The sequence below is a fragment of the Meriones unguiculatus genome, chromosome 1 (genome assembly GCF_030254825.1).
Source record: "Meriones unguiculatus strain TT.TT164.6M chromosome 1, Bangor_MerUng_6.1, whole genome shotgun sequence".
Lineage (NCBI taxonomy): Eukaryota > Metazoa > Chordata > Mammalia > Rodentia > Muridae > Meriones > Meriones unguiculatus.
The window spans coordinates 72,291,011-72,305,278 of NC_083349.1; positions in this window are offsets into that span (position 1 = coordinate 72,291,011).

Genomic DNA, 14,268 nt, shown 5'->3' on the forward strand with positions numbered 1-14,268 from the left:
GGGAAAGCCAGTCTAGCGTGGAGGAATGTGGCCCTTGGGGAGAAAGTGCACAGGAAACTCCTTGGCAGCCAGAACCTGTCTGACGTCCTGCAAGTGCCCGCAAGTGCCTGTGAGAAGGGAGGCCTGCTGGGACCAGATGTCTCACTGTCCTAAATTGCTTTGGTCTTGGAAATGCAGCTCAGCTGCGCCCCTCCTGGGGGAAGCCATTTCTGTGAAGGCTGAGTTAGAAGTCCAGCCTGCATTACAGCTCAAGGGCTTTCGGGACACGAGCCTGTGCCAGCAAAAAGCAGCTCAACCCAACCCTGGGAGGGCTCGGGACTCCGAGAACACCAGACTCCGGGAGATGGGGTCAGGGTGAGCAAGAGAGGCGAGCCCTGGGCCCGCACTCTGGTCCGTAACCTCAGGCCTGCGCCACGGTAAGCGGCTCTGCGGTCTCACTGCCTCGCGTGAGACGTAAGGTTCATTTTCAGCCGCGTCTGGTGTTTGTTCAGTTAGGAGTTACTCCAAATATCTGCGCTCAGCTCACCCTCGCAACCTCCACTTAACGATTCCCTCGGAGCTGAAGGTGCTCCTTTAAGCAGCTCTGTGACTGGCGAAGTGTTCATTGGCCCTGTCTGTGGTCAAATCACCGGGTATTTGGTGCTACTGTCGCTTTCCCAACGCTTGGGGTGTGCCTCGGGGACCCTGGGTGGTGGGTTCTGGGTACAGACTCCTCACATCTCGGCAGTCCGGAAGGCGGCAAAGCTGCCCACCTCGCCCCATGCTTCCCCACTGGTAACTGGGTAGGGAGAGTCGCGGACAGCACCTACTACAAGGGTACCCGCTCTCCCAAGAGTGCACGCGAGCGTGTATCTTTCGTGTTCAGGCTGGGAGGGAGGGAACAGAGCTGACCTACAGTTTTGCCTGCGTCCTTTGGCTGTGTTCAGGAGAGAGGATTTGGTCACGGTCTGACAGGTTTCTGCCTGGTTAGTTTGCTCTTCAGTTTAAGCCGCGTTTAGTAATCCTGTAGGCTGCTCCCCAGAACTCCATGGAGCAATAGAGATGCTTAGGTGAGAGTCTAGGAATGGATGAACGACAGATACTGGGGCCCTAGAATGCTCCCGCTGTTTTTCACCTGCCCAGCAAAGTCAGGAGGGCTCTTTTGATGCTGAGAGGCCAGTCTGATCCAGCTGGGGGTCCCCGGAGACTGTGAAAGCCTCCGCTTTGTGGAGCCAGCATCACACCACAAAAAATCACCGTGGCACTAAGTGACACGGGTCTTTTCCCATGCTGTCGAGGGGCTGCTGAGCAGGTCCGCCTCAGGCAGGGTCCAGGCAGCGCGCGGCGGAGCTCGCCCTGCAGGGAAGGGCTGTGAACATCTTCCCTCTGTTCCCCAGGGCCCCACAAATGATATTCTGATCCCTGACGCCTTCAGCGCCTGCATCGGTAATGACAGCCTCCCAGTCCCACGGCAGCTTCCAAGAGGCCCCGACTCAGCACTTTTTCCTAGCTGCGTTATTTTCCCTCTGATTTAAAAATTCCCTGTGGATGGTAATCAGACATTGAGCTCTGCACACTTGGCAAGCCATCTTTTTTTTTTTTTTTTTTTTTTTTAGAAAAAGGAAAAGAGCCAGCCTGTTTATTTCTGGCAACCTTCCCCACTCCACTCCTTTGTATGAATTCTAATAAATTCAGTTTCCTTTGACTTCAGAGTTTTTCTTGAAGCAGATCCTGTCTCTGGGTTGTCTGCTCTCATGGATCTGCAGCTGGCCATGTAATCAAAGCTCTGACAGTCCCTGATTTCAGGGATTGTCACCTGTGTCCTCACTCTTCCAGATTTCAGCTCATACAGTCCCAACATGTCGTGAAGCATTTGGGTGACAGTGGAAAAAGGAGAAAGAAAGGAGAAATGGGGAAGACAGAGGGAGCAAGAACTAGGGGAGACAGCTGGATTGGGGGCATCTCGGGACAAGTTAGAAACCTAGGACTATGGAAGCTCCCAGGACTCTGTGAGCGTGACCCTAGCTGAGGCTCCTAGCAATGGGGGATACTCAGCCTGAACCAGCCTCTCCTGTAACCAGGCAAGACTTCCAACGGAGGGATTGGGACACCATCCCGATCACAAAACCTTACACTCACAGTTTGTCCTGCCGACAAGATGTGCAGAGGTAAAGATGGAGCAGAAATTGAGAGAATGGCCAGCCAATGACCGGCCCAGCTTGAGACCCATGCCAGGAGGGGAAGCACACCCCTGACACCATTAATAATATTCTGCTGTACTTGCAGACAGGAGCCTAGCATAAGTGTCATCTGAGAGGCTTCATCTAACAACTGAAGGAAACAGATGCAGAGACCCACAGCCACACATTAGGTGGAGCTTTTCGAAGTCTGTGGAAGAGGGGAAGGAAGGATTGAAGGAGCCAGAGGGTTCAAGGACACCACAAGAAAACCTACAGAATCAACTAATGTGGGCCCATAGGAGCTCACATAGACTGACCTGACAACCAGCGAGCATGCATGAGATGGACCTAGGACCTCTGCACATATGTGACAATTGTGCAGCTGGGTCTTCATGTGGGTCTCCTAAAGCAAGAGCAGATCTGTCTCTGACTGCTTTGCCTGCTTTGGATCCCTTTCCCCTAACTGGCCTCCTCTAACCTCAATAGAAGAAGATGCACCTAGTCCTACTACCACTTGATAAGATATGGCTTGTTGACATCTATGGGAGGCCTCCTCTCTTTTGAGGAGAAGGAAAGGAGGGATATATTGGGGAGAGGGTCTTGGAAGAGAGGAAGCTGTGATCAGGATATAGAGGAAACAAATAATTAGTTAAAAAATTAGAAAAAAGAAAGAAGTATTGAACACTGTCTGTACTCCCCAGGCTCTGAGAATTACACACTGTAAAGTCACAAGAACCAAGCCAGGAATAATGGTGCACAACTTTAATCCCAGCACTCAGGAGGCGGAACCAGGCAGATATCTGTGAGTTCAAGGCCAGTGTGGCCTACACACTGAGTTCCAGGACAGCCAGAGCTACATAGCTAGACCCTGTCTTGAAACAAAACAAAACCAAACAAACAAAACCATGCCTTACACAGAAGTCAAAGACATGTAGGCGCTTGAGTCCCTCTGACTTGTTCAACCGTCACCCCAGCTCTGGTGAAACCCACCTAAGCAGGGCACCCCTCCGTTACTGCAATATGAACACAGAAAAATAAAAGTCACAGAAGAGTGGGGGCCCCTAGGTTAGTCTTTCACCTGCCACAGGAAGTAGCTGGATGACGTCACTTCCTTCTCTCTCCCCCGTGTCTCTTCCTGCATTGAGATGATCATGGGTAAGGAGGGTTTGGGTTTTGGGGAAAAAGAGAGAGAGGAGAAAAAAATGGAGTTACAGCTTAGATTGCCTGACTGTGGGCGGGGACATCACTAGATGGAAAAGTGTGATGGTGAAGGGAGGGCATGTGAAGAAAGGCTCGGAAGCCCATCCTCTTTATAGTAAGCAGAAGCTCACAAATAGAAACCAGAAACAGAAACACACTGGAATGGTGCTACCAGAACAACAAGCCCTGGATATCCTAACACAGCTAAAGCACAAGAAGATGAGCTTAAATTCAACCTTATAAAAATGATAGCGGTCTTTAAAGAGGAAATGAATAAATTCCTTAAAGAACTATAGAAAAATACAATCAAACAGCTGAAGAAAATGAATAAAATGGTTCACGACCTAAAAATGGAAATAGAAGCAATAAAGAAAACACAAGCTAAGGCCATCCTGGAGATAGAAAAATCTAGAGAACGGGAACTACAGACACAAGCATCACCAACAGAATACAAGAGATGGAAGAAAGAATCTCAGGTATAGAATATATGATAGAAGAAATCGATACATTAAAGAAATGTTAAATCTAAAAAAACTGCTTGACACAAAACATCCAGGAAATCAGGAATACTATGAAAAGCCCTAACCTAAGAGTGATAGGAATAGAAGAAGATGAAACAGCAATGGACTCAATTCCCCAGTAAAAAGACACAGGCTAACAGAATGGATACAAAAATAAGATCCATCATTCTGCTGCATACAAGAAACACACCACAGTGACAAAAATAGACATTACATCAGAGGAAAGGGCTGGAAAAGATTTTCCAAGCAAATGGCCCCCAAGAAGCATGCTGGAGTGGCCATTCTAATATTTAACAAAATAGCCTTTCAAGCAAAATTAATCAAAAGAAATGGGGAAGGGCATTTCATATCCATCAAAAGAAAAATCCACCATGATGACATCTCAACTCCCCAAATAAAAGGGCACCCACATTCATAAAAGAAACATTTCTAAAACTTAAATCACATATCAAACCCCACACATTAATTGTGGGAGACTTCAACACCCCACTTTCACCAATCAACAGATCACTGAGACAGAAACTAAATAGAGAAATAATGAAACTAACAGACATTGTGAATCAAATGGCCCTAACAGATATCTGCAGAACATTTCACATTTCACCCAAACACAAATAAATAAAACTTCTCAGCACCTCATATAACCTCCTCAAAATTGACCATATAGTTGGTCACAAAGCAAACCTTAACAGATACAAGAAAATTGACATAACCCTTTGTACTTTATCAGACCACCATGGACTAAAGGATTTCAACAATAACAGAAACAACAAAAAGCCTACAAACTCATGGAAACTGAACAACTCTCTACTCAATGATTACCAGGTCCAGGAAGAAATAAAGAAAGAAATTAAAGCTGGACACACACCTGTAATCCCAGCACTCAAGGAGGTAGGGACAGGTAGATCTCTGTGAGTTTGAGGCCAGCCTGGTCTACAAAGCTAGTCCAAGGCTACAGAGAGAAACCTTGTCTCAAAAACCAAAAAAAAAAAAAAAAAAAAGAAAGAAAAAAAAGGAAGGAAGAAAGAAATGAATGACTTTCTAGAATGCAGAGAAAATGAAGGCACACCATGTCTAAAACTTATGGGACACAATGAAAGTAGTGTTAAGAGAAAAGTTCATAACATTAAGTGGCTTCATAAAGAAATTGCCATGATCTCATACTAGCAATTTAACAATCTTAAAGCTCTAGAACAAAAAGAAGCAAATACACCTAAGAGCAGTAGAAAGCAGGAAATAATCAAACTCAGGGCTGAAATCAATAAATTAGAAGAAGAGAGAACAATACAAAGAGTCAACAAAACCAAGAGCTGGTTTTTGAGAAAATCAAAAAGATAGATGAACCTAATTAGCAAAACTAATTAGAAGGCAGAGAGACAGTGCCCAAATTAACAAAATCAGAAGTGAAAAGGGGAACATAACAACAGATACTGAGGAAATCCAAAGAATCATTAAGCCTTACTTCAACAGCCTATACTTCACAAAATTGAAAAATCTAAACAAAATGGATGATTTTCATGATAGATTCCATTTACCAAAATTAAGAACAGTTAAAGTATTTAAATAGCCCTATATAGCCCAAGCAAATAGGTGCAGCCATCAAAAGTCTCCCAACCAAACACAGCCCAGGGCCAAATGGTTTTAGCACAGAATCCTACCAGACTTTCAAAGAAGAGCTAATACCAATATTTCTCAGACGATTCCACAAAATAGAAACAGAAGGAACACTGCCACAGTTACCCTGATACCTAAACCGCACAAGACTCAACAAAGAAAGAGAATTTCAGGCCAATTCTGTTATGAACATTGATGCAAAAATACTCAAATACTCACAAACCAAGCCCAAGAACACAGCAAAAACATCAGCCACCATGATCAAGTAGTCTTCATCCCAGGGATACAGGGATGGTTCAATATATGAAATTCCATCAATGTAATCCACCATACAAATAAACTGAAAAAAAAAAAAGCCCACGTGATCATCTCCTTAGATTCTAAAGAAACCTTTGATAAAAAAAAAATCTACCATCACTTTGTGTTAATAGTCTTGGAGAGAGCATGGATACAAGGCTTTAAACACAATAAAGGCAATATTATGCAAGACAATAGCCAACATCAGATTAATATGGAGAGAAACAAAGTAATTCCACTGAACTCAGGGACAAGGCAAGGCTGCCCACTCTCTCCTTACCTCTTCAACATAGTACTTGAGGTTCTAGCTAGAGCAGTAAGACAACTAAAGAGATCAGAAGGATACAAATCAGAAAGGAAGAAGTCAAAGTATTACTATTTGCAGATGATATGATAGTATACACAGTGACTCCTAAAATTCTATCAGAGAACTTCTTCAGCTGATAAACATCCAGCAAAGTGGCTGGATACAAAATCAACTCAAAAACATATCCTTTATACAAGTGATAAACAGGCTGAGAGTAAAATTAGGTAAACAACACCCTTCACAATAGCCACAAATAATACAAAATATTACAGTGTAACTTTAACAAACAAGTTAAGACTTGTATGACAAGAACTTCAAATCTTTGAAGAAAGAAATTGAAGAAGATATTAGAAGATGGAAAGATCTCCCATGCTCATGGATTGCTAGGATTAGCATAATAAAAATGGCATCTTTCCAACAAGCCAATAGCCAACATCAAATTAAGTGGTAAGAAACATAAAGCAATTCCACTAAAATCATAAGATAAGACAAGGCTTCCCACTCTCCTCATATCTATTCAATATAATATTTGAAGTTCTAGCTAGAACTGTAAGATTTACAGATTCAATGCAATTGCCATCAAAATTCCAACACTATTACTTATAGACCTCGAAAGAGCAATTTTTAACTTCATATGGAAAAAAAAATCCAGGATAGCTAAAACAATCCTGTACAACAAAAGAACAGGTATCATCATCCCTGATTTCAAGCTATACTACAGAGTAACAAAAACTGCATGGTATTGGCATAAAAACAGACATGTTGATCAATGGAGTCAAATTGAAGACCTAGAAATAAACCCACATACATATGAATGCCTGATTTTTTACAAAGAAGCCAAAACCATACAGTGGAGAAAAGACAGCATCTTCAACAAATGGTGCTGGTCTAAAAGTATGTCTACATGTAGAAAAATGCAAATAGATCCATATTTATGACCCTGCACAAAACTAAAGTCCAAGTGGATCAAAGACCTCAACATAAAACCAGACACACTAAACCTGTTAGAAGAAAAAGTGGGGAAGAGCCTTGACCTCATTGGCACAGGAGACAACTTCCTGAACAGAACACCAACAGCACAGGCTCTAAGATCAACAATCAATAAGTGGGACCTCATGAAACTGAAAAGCTTCTGTAAAGCAAAGGACACCATCAAGAGGATAAATATGCAGTCTAGATTGGAATAAGATCTTCATCAACCCAACATCAGACAAAAAGCTGATAACCAAAATAGATAAAGAACCCAAGAAATTAGAAAACAACAAACTAAATAACCAATTAAAAATGCGGTACAGAGCTAAACAGAGAATTCTCAACAGAGGAATCACTCTAATGGCAGAGAAACCCTTAAAGAAATGCTCAATGTCCTTAGCCAACAGCTCTGAGATTCCATCTTATACCTATCAGAATGGCTAAGATCAAAAACTCAAGAAGCAGCTTCTGCTGGTGAGGATTGCTGGTGGGAGTGCAAACTTGTACAACCTTTCTGGAAATCAATCAGGCACTTTCTCAGAAAATCAGGGATACTTCTACCTCAAGAACCAGCTATATCATTCCTGGGCATACACCCCAAAGATGCTTTACCATACAACAAGGACATTTGCTCAACTATGTTCACAGCAGCTTTATTCATAAAAGCCAGAAACCACATAGATGTCCCTCAACCGAAGAATGGATACAGAAATTTGTGGTAAATTTACACAATGGAATACTACTCAGCTATTAAAAACAAAGAAATCATGAAATTTGCAGGCAAATGGATGGACCCACAAAAGATCATCCTAAGTGCGGTAACCCAGACTCAGAAAGATGCACAAGGTATGTACTCACTGATAAGTGGATATTAGCCATACTGCAGTCGACAGACACAAAACTGTCTTCTGCGGTACCTTGTTCAGCAGTAGATGGAAATAGATACAAAGACCCACAACCAAACATTAGGTGGCATTCTGGGAGTTCTGTGTAAGAGAATGAGGAAGGATGGAGGGAGCTGGAGGGGTCAAGGACACCACAAGAAGACCTACAGAGTCAACTAACCTGGGCCCATGGGGGCTCACAGAGACTGAAGCACCAACTCCAGAGCATGATGGGCTGGACCTAGGCCCCGTACACAGATATAGCATATGCAGCTCAGTAACTCTACGGGTCCCTAACAATGGGAGTGGGGGCTGTCCCTCACCCTGTTGCCTCCCTTTGGACCCTTTCCCATAGCTGGACTGCTTTGTCTGCCTTCAGTGGGAGAGGATGGGCCTAGTTTTGCTGCAACTTGATGTGCCAGGGTGGGTTGGTGCCCATGGCAGGCAGGAGTGGGTGGGAGTGGAGCTTCCCTTCTCAGAGGAGAAGGGGGAGGGAAACGGCGGTAAGGCGGTAATGGTGGGGCTGGAAGGAGAGGAAAGAGGAGGACTGCAACTGGAATATAGAGTGAATAAACAAGTTAATGAAAAATAAATAAATAAATAAACGATACTAAAAACAAATAGCTGGGTGTGCTGCATGCCTTTAATCCCAGTACTCAGGAAGCAGAGGCAGGCGGAGCTCTGAGTTCAAGGCCAGCGTGGTCTACAAATTGAGTCCATGATGGCCAAGGCTATACAGAGAAACTTTGTCTAGGAAAACAAAAAAACAACCACTTTCTGTGATATGTATGTGCAGATATGTATGTCTCTGTGCCACATGCATGCCTGATGCCCAGAGAAGACAGAAGAAGGTGCTGAGTCACCCAAAACTGGAGTAACATATGATAGTGAGCTGCCAGGTGGATGCTGGGAGCCAAACCCAGGTTCTCTGCAGACCAGCAAGTGTGCTGACAGCTATCCATCTAATCTATCTATCTATCTATCTATCTATCTATCTATCTATCTATCTATCTAGTATATACATATCGTAGGTATATAGTAGGTAATAAATATATAATATCTATTATATATATATATATATATATATATATATTTCACACACATTTATTCCTGCTGTCCATTCTGCAGCAGCTCGCCCACTGTCTTCAGGACTTGGGCTTTTCCTTGCTATTCTGCAAGAAGAGGTGTCTTTTTTCTCCAATGCCCAGGGCCAAACATGGCATACAGGCATTTGCACTTTTCTCTGGCTCTCTTTGATCATGTTTTTGCCTGCTTTCCAGCTGAGTGGTTGTTCTTTTCCTTCTCTGTTTCTGGAAGATGCTTGTGTTTGGAGGAGGCTGTTTGTCTTTAGTCCGTGCAGGAGGGAGACGAGAGCAGCCGGTTTCACAGCTGTCAGGTAGGGTGTGATGGGTCTCAGCTACAGGCTGAGGGCAGGGCAGGCAGGTGTTGTCAGCAGTGAGAACCTTTGCGAGCTCTGCCCCTATGTGCAGGCCTCATCAGATCCTCCTCCTGCCAACAGCGTTCCCAGAACTGCCTGGCTGGAATTGTCCATGGTCCTTGCCAGGGCTCAGGTCTGTGGCCACTGTAATCTGCTTTATGATGGTCAGTAGCCAGAAGGGATGAGAGGAAATGTTGGCAGAGGCGCTGAGAGCTGTGAATGATATATCCCAGGAGGCTGCGGCAGTTGACTTAACCATGTTCCATCTGAGCCTCAGTTTCCCTCCTGGATAGTGGAAGGATAATGCTGAGTTGGCATCTGATAGAACCATCAAGGGAGTTTTGTAATGATGTGATGCCTGCTCCCAGCCTTGGGGTTGGTAGGGAATGTTTACATGTGTCCATTCATGTGGACACAACGCTGACAGTGATGGCTGTTACCGTTCTGTACCTTCTGTCCCAGACACTCAGCAAGCGTGTACTTCCTGCCTTGGAGACAACCTTCTAGAATCGCATTTCTTCCAAGGCAAAGCGATGTCACTCACCAAGCCACAGCACATGTCAAGAAACTTCTGTGGAATCCAGTAGAGGATCTCCCTCCTTCTTAAGTCCTGTTTCCCCATTTCCAGTTATGAACACATTCCAGAGGTCACAAACAATGGCCCAGCCTCTGGGCTGAGTGGATTGGACTCACTGAAAGTGCAATCTAATCTTGCCCAAATTAATACCCCAAGTTCTCAACCACTTGTGCTCTTTCCTTACAGGGATGACAGGCCGGGCTCTCACAGCTTTGGACCTTATGAATAATTGTTTCTCTTTGATGCTGAGCTTGTGTTTTTTTGATGAAAAGAAAATCCATGATTTTTTTCCCCATGTGAGTTGAGGCTTGCTGTTCACATGGGGAGACTTCTCAGCTCTCGCTTTAATAACTCTGGCTTCTCTGACCTTTCATTTCTGCTCCCCTATTTATGCCACAGAGATTGGTAGAAAAATCCAGGAGGTGCTTTCGAATCAGGCAGGCAGGCAAGCGGGCGCACTGACTGCATTTTTCTAGCACTTTTGCTTTTTAAATGCTTCTAAACAAATAGCCAGCACCACTGACCATTAGGAGCCATGGGCGGAGAGCCAGTGCTTCGGCCCAATTACTGGGGCAGGTCCAGCAGGCTTTACCCCGTGGGGTAGCGCCCGCAGCACTCCAAGTGTAATCGGAGCTCTGGCAGCCGGAAATTTGTTTTAGGCTTAATTGGCCTGAGGCTGGTACAGGGCCCCCAGTGCTTTCTCTGCAGCTACGCACACTGTGTTCTCAGTCCTGGAGTGGACAGGCTGCTTCGGCGGGCCTCCTTCCATTAGGAGAAAGCCTGGATGCCCGCCACATGAAAGGCAGGCAGCAGAGACCACCCACCTGGCACACACCTAGAGCTTGCTCGGGTAATGTGGCATGCTGAGTAGCCGAGATGACCACCCTCCTCTAATTCCCCACTCCAAGTCAATTCTCTTCTCTTCCGCAGCCACCTCGAGAACAGAGCACGTGTATACAGTCAGTTCTTCCGCTTCTGCTCTTCTCCGGCCACCGCAGGTGAGTAAATTACAGTGCTCTCTTCACCCGCTGTCCTGTTAGTGACTACAGCCCAACAGAGAACACTCAGAGGACAGACAGTAGCCATCTCCTCTGTTCTCACGCAGTAGTGACAGTGCAGAGGACTTCCGTGACCCCAGGAAGCGCCAAGAAACAGGAATGTGTGTGGGGGGAACACCAACAGGAACACGTATCTTCTCGCTGTTTTACTAGGGGTGTTCTCCCAGTGTCACATCCCACAGGCCTGGGGCTTGTTCCGTAGGAGGTTTTCTCCCTCTGTGCCACCCTTTAGATGTCACACACAAACCCCAGGTCACTTCCTAGCAACTGGAAACCAGTCCCCACAACCTTCTCTGGTTCAGTGTTAATTTGTCCAAGTGTGTCAGAGTTCAGGAAGAAACAGTTATCAGATTCTAATAAATAATGTTAGAATGATACAGGTGAAGAGGTGCTTGGAGCATCCACACTGGTCCAGGGACACCGTCCAGGAGTATTCACATACACTAATACCCAGAGGCTCCTAGAACCCTGTCCTTCGGGGTTTCTATGGAAATTTCATTCCATAGGCCTGATTACCAGAGTCATGGGCCACTGACCATCAATACAGCATTCAGCCCCTCTGTCCTCAGCAAAGCTGGAAAACAGGACTGAGCACCCCTGCCTTGATCTTTGCAGGGACAGGCCTCCCTCCTCAAGTGACCTAGGAACTGTCAGTCAGTCCATGCAAAGTGACATCACCAGTTCAAAGACTCCAGGGACTTCAGGAGTCTTTGCCAGGGAACAGGAGAAAGACAAAATATATATTTTACCACATCACAGCCTGGCTCTGTCCCCCAGAATACCATGTGACTCCAAATTGGAATTTAACCTCTTCTAGTCTGGGTTTATGGGTGAGGAAAATGGGGCGTGGCTACTGTTCACTTGTTCTTTTCCCCGGGATCAAGTGATCCCACCCTCCCCTGGCACTTCTGCGGTAAACCGTTTTTGTCTTCTGGAGAAAGTTTCCTCAGAACTGGTGTACCTGGAAACAGGAGTGAGCTCACCCTCCACATCTGTCACCATTTGTCACACTTCTAAAAAAGACCTCTGTAGATCATGAGCCAATTTGTTGGGGGCAGCTATCCATCAAGGCAGAACCTGAGCATTCATCTTGAGGCCTGGCAGCTGCTGCCTACACAGAACAGCCGATGCCCCGAAGGAATGTCAGTGACAGCTCCTCCGAGAGAGCGCTGCAGCACCCCGTGACATGTGCTGTGTGCAGGCAGAGAGACTCCAGAGAAAGAAGGCCCGTGTGAGACAACTGTAAACCTCACACCCGGTCTGCACATGTCTTGCCCAAGAAGGGCGACGTGGTCTCCAGAGACTCTGGCTCCATGTGACAATATCTTAAATGTCAGCATTAAAATTCATATTGAGTTCTGAAAATTTATGGAGTGCTCAGGAGAGGTTCTGTGTGACCACTCCAGCTTTGAGGAATTATACATTATTTGTGCAGCAGATAATCAGAGCGCTGGCGGGTCCCTGCTGAACTACAGAGTCTTTCTTCCGGGAATCTGACATGGGAATGCAGTGTGAGGCATGGCACGGGCAGGCTTTACCGAATGTGACAAGGAGAAGCCAGGGCCTGAAGGAGCATCTTGACAACTGATCTGGATGTGAGCAGTGAGGGAGGGAGGCTCAGCATCGCGATAGACACGGGAGCCAGTTGGGGAGAGTGGCACTCCAGGCACAGGGGTGGAGCATAGTAAGAGCAGCTTTCTGCACCTGCAAGGGTGCTCCTCACCACGGGTGCCCAGGAGCGCCCCTCCTGCTGTCTTGAGCTCCTCCGTCCCGCCCATCACCACACAGCTGTACCCTGACCTTCCATAGAGAGGCTGCCTGTAGTTCCTGCCAAGCCTCCTCTCCTGCCACGTGCTTAAGAGGACAGCAGGGATTAACAGAAACACAGAACTACCACCAAGGATAACACCATGATGCTCTCAAGAATTGGCAGAGAAAAAGAAGACAAATAAATGAAAACCAGCAAGAATAGAAGATGGGAACAAGAACATTGCTCAGATGAACTAGCTGACCCTTGATAATCCCTAGACCTCAGCCTGGGAAATTGCTCATTACTATCTACACAGCTGGGACTCTGGGTGCCTTTAGACATGATCTAGGCTCTAAAGTTGGAAGGCTCACTTTACCCTCATGTGGCACCATAGCTAGGCTGGGGTCCTGGGCTAGCTGAGTACAAAGGACTGAGACAGTGAGCACCGTCAGTCACACCTCTCTGCTTCCTGTCTGTCGATGTTCCTGACACTGTGACTTTCCTGCCATGATGTACCTGTAGACTGTGAGCCAGAATAAGTAAATCCTTCTCTCTTAAGTTGCTTTTGTCAGGGCGTGTTATCACGGCATCATAGATAGTCAGCCACGCAAGCATCTATGCCAATCAAAACATTGCAAAACATAACTAAACAGCGGGCTAACGATTCCTCATCACCAGCTTAAGATGTCAGATGGGTATAAGGTTTGAAATCACACTTCAGCTCACCCCTTTCTTCCGGTGAGGCCACACATGGGGGTAGCCCCGGAGACGAACCGTTTTCTCAGACATGCATTCGACACTGCCGATGCCAGAGCTTATCAGCACTGAGGACCTGCCTGACCGACTGGCTGGGACCGCCATCCCTGCCTCTCCCCTCAGGTGCCGAGAAGGCTACTTCGTGTGCCAGGACAAGCAGGCCCAGAGCAGAGAGGAAGCAGTCCTCCCCCTGCCTGTCTCAGAAGGAGATTTGGGGTCTGCACACATCTGGACCTCACTCTTGCTCCGCACCGGCTCCCCTGGTCTGGAGGCTTACAGGCCCCACAAGGACCTGAGGCTCCCTCCTGCTGCCCAACATTGGAGGAAAGCCACGCTGAGTATTTTATACAATGGAAGACCACCCTGGGGCTGGAGAGATGTCTCAGCAGGCAGCACTTGCCCTTCTAGAGGACCCAGATTTGATCCCCACGCCCAGGTCTGATGGCTCACAGCTCCAGTCTCAGGGGAGTTGACACCCTGTTCTGGGCACCTGCACTCGTGTCCTCATGCACACATAAGCACGAACACATATACTTATAATTAAAAATAAAGCAAATCATTTTTTCAAAATTCTGAAACACTACAGTATCTGTGACTCTTTCATATGCTAAGATAAATCAGTCAATCAGTAAATCAGTCAGGTACTGTCTGTGTGATGAGCGTAATTGCTGAGGCAGAAAGTTAGAGGACGGTGCCAGGCCGAGGGAGAGGCGTGCTCAGGGGTTAGTGAGCAGG